We start from the raw sequence: 8,081 nt of genomic DNA, 5'->3' as shown, positions 1-8,081 counted from the left end.
TTAAGTAGATTATCAATGCACTATGATATCACCGTCTTAGTTGATTCTTGTACTCCTTTGTATATAATAACTCAACCTTTCCTTTAGGTGCTTTTGTTACATCTTTTTTATCCAATCCTCTTCATCAATCAAACAAGTGATAGTAAAATGATATATGTAGTTATCTTACAAGCAAAAATTAGGTTTGACATTAGTGACAAAACAATTATTGAAACACACTTATCATACTTGTATCAATTTGTTTTCAACAATCTCCCTCTTTGGTATTTATGGAAAACCAAATTGATCAACCAAACAGACTAGGTTAAAACAGTAAGACCAACAAAATACCAAAAAAGAAAATAATTCCTTGTATTGAAATTTCTCCCTCTATCAATAACTTTCATCTTCTAAATAGGTTACAAAATTTTGTTATGTTCTAATCAACAAACAATCAGACAATCAATTCATCCTTATGACTCCCTCTGAATTACTTCTTATATCTCCCTTCTACAATTATCTCCCTCTTTCTAGGTAGATGTTATCAGCAGATACACTTTCTTTCTATCATCATTTCTCCCTCATACTGTGTTCCTGATCAGTAATTATCTCCCTCTTTGACAATAATGCCAAAGACTTGTCATCTTAACATGCAAATATGAACTTTTTAAGTTTCTTCTATGTCACCTTGCTTGTGACTAATTTGTAGGTTCAGTTCTTTGATTACTTTAGGAAACTCCTAAAGTAAGATCCACTGAATCAATTTGTAACATATGGCAATTATCTTGTTTGATGCAGGGCACTCCTTTTGCTACTTAGATAGCCTTTGATAGGGGTATCACCCCTAGTTTACCTCTTAGATACTCATGAGCATCCTTAGGTAGTGTTTTTGTGAAGATATCAGCAATTTTCTCTTTTGTGTTAACATATTCCATCTTCACCTCTTTTGTCTTGAACTAATTCTCTCAAGTAATAATACTTGATTGCAATATGCTTAGTCTTTGTGTGCATCACTAGATTCTTTGATATGTTTATAGCACTTGTATTGTCACAATAAAGTATCACTAGTTTTGTGATTTCTTCCTTCATGCCTTTGAGTAGTTGTTTGATCCATGCAATGTTTGTAAAATTTACAATAGCAGCAACATATTTAGCATCAATAGTAGATTGTGAAGTGTAGTTTCGTTTCTTGCTGGTCCATGTAACCAATATATTGCCTAAGAAAAATGCTCCTCCACTGGTGCTTTTTCTATCATCAATGTTTCTAGCCTAATTAGCATCAGTGTCATATAGAGCTTTGTGTAATCTACATACCATATTCCTATTGTTGACATCAAAAAATCCTTTTGGCTACTCTATGTAAACTTCTTTCTCTAATATGCCATTCAAAAATGCAGATTTAACATCCATTTGATAAACTTTGAAACATTTGTATGCAGAATAAGCAAGCAGAGTTCTTACACCTTCCAATCTAGCAACAAGAGAAAAAGTTTCTCCATGATCAATTCCTTCTTCTTGTGCATAACCTTTGCATAATAATTTTGCCTTGCTCCTTGTGACTTCACCATTCTCATCTAGCTTGTTTCTGAATACCCACTTGGTGCCAATCACATTTTTGTCTTCTGATCTAGGAACTAAAGTCCATGTTTTATTTTTCTCAATTTGTTCAATCTCTTCTTCCATGGCCTTACTCTAGTCTACATCTTCTAAGGCATCTTTCACTATTCTAGGTACTTTCATGCTTAGCAAACATGTATAATTTCTCAATTTCTTCCTTGCCATTGGTCTAGCAGTTTTATCTCCAATAATTTGTGTAGCAGGCTGATGTCTCTTGACATATTTGGACAATCTTGGTTCAGCTCTAGTTTCTTCATTTGGTCTTTCAACCTTAGAGTCACTATGTACATCTTTGTCAAGTAGCTCAGCATCTCTCTCTTTTACACTAATCTCAAAATCAAAATGTACCTCAACTTCATTCTGTAACTCGGCATCTAAAGGTGGCTTAGTTCCTGATTGCAACTCAACATTCATAGTATGTGACTCGACAGTCACTGAAACTTGTTTTTGGTTTGCAGTATCTTCTTCAACAAGCATACCTTCATAAAAGTATACAAATGATTTGTATTCTTCTAGTTCTTTCATAGGTTTAGCCTTGCATACTTTTGTATATTCATCAAAGTTTACATTTCCACTTTCCACAACTTTGCTAGTATTAGTATTTAAACACTTGTAAGCTTTACTTCTTGTGGAATAGCCTAAGAATATACCTCCTTCAATTTTTGCATCTAATTTACTATTCCTAAAGTCTTTGAGAATATACCATTTGATTCGAAATACCTTAAAATATTTTGCATTAGGTGAGTATCCATACCATAGTTCAAAAGGTGTTGAATGAGTACCTTTCTTGACTTGTACATAGTTCAAGGTATAGACAACTATACTTATAGCTTCTCTCCAATATTTCAAAGTAACATTTTTCTCCATCATGAGTGTCCTAGCATAGTCCATTACAAACCTATTTCTCCTTTTAGCAATTTGATTTTGTGGAGGGGTTCTAGAAGTAGATGTCTATCTTTTGATACCTCTATCATTACAAAAAATCTCAAACTCATTTGATGTAAATTCTCCTCCTCTATCAGACTCAAACATTTCAAAAATTTACCTATTTCCTTCTCAACTCTTGCTAAGTACCACTTAAACATTTGGAAAGCATCAGATTCATATTTCAGAAACATAACTATCATCATTCTAGAATAATCATCAACAAACATCATAATGCACTTATCTCCTTTGTAGCTTTGCACTTCGATTGGTCTACACAAGTCAGTTAGAACAATCTCTAGTATTTCTTTAGAGGTATGATTTTTACTCTCAAAACTTGACTCTGTCATTTTACCTAACTAACATTGTTTTCACATTATATTATCAGGCTTCTTCAACTTAGACAAACCTCTAACTTTTCTCATGTTACTGATACTAACCAAGTTATCAAAATTAACATGACATAACCTTTTGTGCCATAGCCACACATCATCAAATTTTACAACTAGACAAGTAGCATCCTCTACGTCAAGGCAGAATAGATTACTCCTAGTTTGATCACCCTTTCCAATCAATTTTCCATCAATGTCAAATATTTTAGCAATCATGTTTTCAAACTCAACCTTATATCCTGAATTATTCAATTGTGACACACTCAGTAGATTATAGTTAAGTCCTTCAACATAGTATGCATTGTCACATAAAATCTTATCCATGAGTTTGATGGAACCTTTTCCTTTTATCAAGCATGGTGCATCATTACCAAATCTTACACTATTTCCATCATAACAATTCAAGGTAATGAACTTACTTTTGTCTCCAGTCATGTGATGTGAACACCCACTATCAATGATCCACTTGTCATTCTTGTTCACACAAGTCACAAGTACAGTTGCCTCATCTTCATCAGATTTGTCCTTTATTGCAACATACATCACTTCATCATCATGTTCATTAGATTCATCTCGTGTTTCCTCTTGAGCAATGCAGCAAGACTTCTTACCTTTGTCTTTGAAATCCTTGTTATCTTTATCCCTTCTATTTGTGTACTTGTCACTGCCTTGTAGTTCTTCTTCTCTAGACATCTAGCAGCAATATGACCAACCTCATTGCAATTGAAACAAATGATAGGTAATTTACCTTTGAACTTGCCTTTACCTCTGTGGAATCTTCTTGCTAGTAGTGCTTCAAGTTGATCTACATCCTCCTTGTCTGTATCACTATCACTAGACACATACTTTATATTTTGCTTCTTCTTCTTCTCATCAGGTTCCTTTAATGAAAACTTAGCTTTGAAAGTAGATTCAATATTTTTAGGTTTGTAATTATCCAAGTTAGATAGGTCAAAAGCAATGAGCCTACCTACCAGACCTTCAAGAGATAGATTATTCCTTGGGATACATCTCAGTTCTTGTATTGTAGAAAATCTAACAACATAAATAGGAAGTAGTGTTCTTAAAAATTTTCTTAATACAATATCATCATCTATTTTACCATTAGCTCCTCTTATTGCATTAACATCATCTTTTATCCTTGAGCAATATTGAGCAATATTTTCACCTTCTTGCATTCTCATACCATCAAACTTACCTTTGAGACTTTCATCTTTGGCTCTTAAACATTAGTGTCTCCTCCATAGATAGTGGTTAAGGAATCCCACATTTTCTCTACACTGTCAAGATTTTTGATATCATAAAATTTAGTGTAGCTTAAGGCAGAGGCAATCTCCAGCATTGTCTAGTTGTATTCTTGCTTCTTTTTCATATCCTTGGCAATAAGGGCTCCAGCGAGATCAACATGCTCAGTAGTGATGGTAGATTGTGCATGATCTCCAAGTCCTACAAGGTGTAGCTTCATAAAACTTTTCCATGCAAGAAAGTTATCTCTATTAAGCTTGGGTACTTCTCTTTTTGACATCTTGATCATTGTGCTTCTACTACCTTCAAACTAGACCTCTTAAGTAGATGGCTCTGATACCAATTGTTGGAATTCTTTAAAATAACTAAGAGGGGGAGATGAATCAGTTATCCAAGGTCTATATGTATAGATAAAACTTTTCATAGTTTAGTGAACCCATAAAACATTTATCATTATGCATGCATCCATAAGATTATGCAATCACTTGAAAATTGTAGGCTACTGTCAAATCAATTTGTAGAAATGTAAACATGAAACATAATAGATTCAACAACACACTTGACACAATGATTTACGTAGAAACCCAATTTGGGAAAAATCGCCAGTAACATGCTACTCTTTTTCACTCTTCTAAAGTGATGCCCTTTGAAAGGCCAACCCTATTAAAGGTTACAATACACTATTAAATGTGACCCTATTAAAAGATTTCAATCACCCTGTTAGGAGTGAACCTTGTTAGAGGACTTTAGATCATTCACTTGGAATGTCACCCAGTTAAAGTATTTTACAAATGATTGTTAGGTCAACCTTAATCCAAAGTATTTATTCTTGATTGATACAATTATTAAAGAGTAACAATAAGGCTTGATCTAATAACAACTTACAACTTCATTTGCAAATTACAGATCATTGTTGCAATCTTCCATTTTGCTTGGCTTTCACACATTTCAGTTTTGATAGCTTGTTTACCCTTCAAGCATGCATACCCTTAAGAATTCTTGCTTAACATGCCAATATAGACTCTTCACTTAGGTCACTTGATGGAGCAATATCCCTTGACTCTTTTTCTTCCTTAGTTTCTCGCACATGACAACCCTTACTTCTGACCAGCCATCTCTATAAATAGAGAATCAAGATCTTTTGTCATTCATTCTCCATCATCCAATTTAGGGTTAGGACAGATTAGGTAGGATGCAATGAATCTACTCCTAATTCTATATCACTTCTTGAAACTTCTCCTTGAATCCTCTTTGAATTCGCCTCAAAATGGTTTAGCATGAATTCTGTGCCACCAACTCATCAATCTTATCTTCCACCTGGTTCACATAACCCAAGAAAATAAACTTGTTGGCTCAGATCCATTGAATTCAAGATCTTTCTAATAATGCTAGCACTAGGCATTAACTTGCTTCTGATGCTTGGCACATACTGCATTTCTTGACATCCACTAAAAAATCACAAGGCATGAACTAAAGTTTACTGGTGCTCGGTATCGACTAAACTTTATTCGGCATCTACTATTTTGCTTGGTATACACTAAAATGAACTTTTACTTGACTCCAACTGATTTTCTACTTGGCTTGCACTGACTTTTCTCAGCACCTACTATCCTTTCAATCAACCTTTGCAGAATCACTTAATTTAACTTGTTCTTCTAAACTTGTTTAGTGTAGTCCACCTTTGCAACCTTAAGTAGATTATCAATGCACTATGATATCACTATCTTAGTTGATTCTTGTACTCCTTTATATATCATAACTCAACCTTTCCTCTAGGTGCTTTTGTTACATCTTTTTGATCAAATCCTCTTCATCAATCAAACAAGTGATAGTACTTAAATCATATAAGTAGTTGTCTTACCAGCAAAAAGTAGGTTTGACATCAGTGACAAAATAATGATTCAAACACATTTATCATACTTGTATCAATCTATTTTCAACAATCTCCCTCTTTCAACACAACAAACTTGGTATCACGATCATAAACTATAATCTTTGGTCGACCATGTAGTATCACCACTTCTTTGAAAAATAACTATGTCACATGAACAACATCACTAGTCTTCTTGCAGGGAATAAAACGTGTCATTTTAAAAAATCTTTCAACTACCACAAATATGGAATCATACTCTCATTGTGTCCTTGGTAATCTAAAAATGAATTCCATGCTAACATCCTCTCATGGCTTCTCTAGTACAGGTAATGGTTGATACAACCCCGTATTCTACTTAACTCATTTTTCCATCTGACATACTCTTCACAAACTTCTTCACATCTTGCAACAATTGTGGCTAGTAATAATTCTCAATAACCAAAGCAATGGTCTTATCTCTCCTAAAATGTCCAACCAATCCTCCACTATGCTTCTCCTTGATGAGATTATCTCTTATAGAACTTCTCAGAATGCACAACTAACTTTTTTTAACAACATACCATCTTGGATTATGAAATCCAACCACTTTGTCTTGTTGAGTGTAATAGGTTATGTACAAGCCTTCCACGCTTCACTAAAATTAGGATCCATTGGATATAAATTATCAAGTTCCTTGAACCCAACCACTTTAATCTGCATCTATGTTAGTAAAAATTGTCTTCTGCTAATAGCATTTGCAACTTTGTTAGAATTTCCACTCTTGTGTTTCAAAACAAATGTATAACTCTGCAAAAACTCAACCCACTTTAAATGTCTTTGGTTTAATTTTCCTTGACTATTCAAATATTGTAAAGCTTGATGAAAAATATACAAAACAAACTCATTAGGAAGAAGCTAGTGTCTCCACTTCTTCAATGTCTAAACTATAGCATAAAATTATTGATCATAAACAAAATATTTTCTTTTGGTATCATTCAACTTCTCACTAAAATAAGCATCAGGTCTACCTTCTCAGATCAAAATAATTCCTATTATAGTACCACTAGCATCACAATCTACTTGAAACACCTGGTTAAACTTTGGAAGTGCTAAAATAGGTTGCTCTATAACTTTCTATTTCAATAGATTAAAACTCTTATCTACTTCTACTGTCCACTTATATTCTTTCCTATCACTTCTCATTGTTTCAGTCAAGGGTCCACAAATACTGCTAAAATCTCTTATGAACTTTCTATAAAAACTAGCCAATCCATGAAAAGATCTTACCTTTGTAGTACTCTTTAGATTAGGCCATTCAAGGATAGCCTTCACTTTCTTTGGGTCCATTTTTAGACCTTCTGCTAAGACTACAAAGCCCAGGTACACCAATTCCTTCTTCACAAAACTACACTTCTTCAGGTTTATCAGCAACTTTTCTTCCCTTAACTTATCAAACACCTTTCAAATATGCATAAAATGGTCCTCCAATGTCTTGCTAAAGATCAAAATATCTTTTGGATAAATAATGACAAACTTACCCAGAAACTCCTTTTGTACCTCATTCACAAGCCTCGTGAAAGTGTTTAGTACATTGGTTATCCCAAAAGGCATGGCTAACCAATTGTGCAATCTTTCCCTTGTCTTGGAGGTAGTCTTCCACTCATCTCCTTCTCTAATGTGAATTTGATGGTACCCACTCTTTAGATATATCTTTGTGAAAGACACAACTCCACTCAAATAGTCCATAATATCATCCATCCTTGGCAATAGAAATATTTACTTGATTGTGATCTTGTTTATAGCTCATGAATCTATGCACATCCTTCATTGTCCATTCTTTTTTGGTGCCAATACTATTGGTATAGCACATGGACTCACACTCTCAAATCAACCCTTTCTGCAACAACTCATAAACTTGTCTATTCAACTCTTCACTTCATGTTGGTACCAGTCTATGCACCACCTTGTTTGGAAAACTGGATCCTAGAATCAAATCCATCTAGTGACTAATCTTCCTCACTGGGGGTAATCCATCAAGTACATTATCAGACATAATATCATGAAACTCTCCC

Source organism: Cupressus sempervirens, chromosome 3 (genome assembly GCF_028749045.1).
Source record: "Cupressus sempervirens isolate cs-2001-9-10 chromosome 3, ASM2874904v1, whole genome shotgun sequence".
Classification (NCBI taxonomy): domain Eukaryota; kingdom Viridiplantae; phylum Streptophyta; class Pinopsida; order Cupressales; family Cupressaceae; genus Cupressus; species Cupressus sempervirens.
This window is presented reverse-complemented; position numbering follows the sequence as displayed.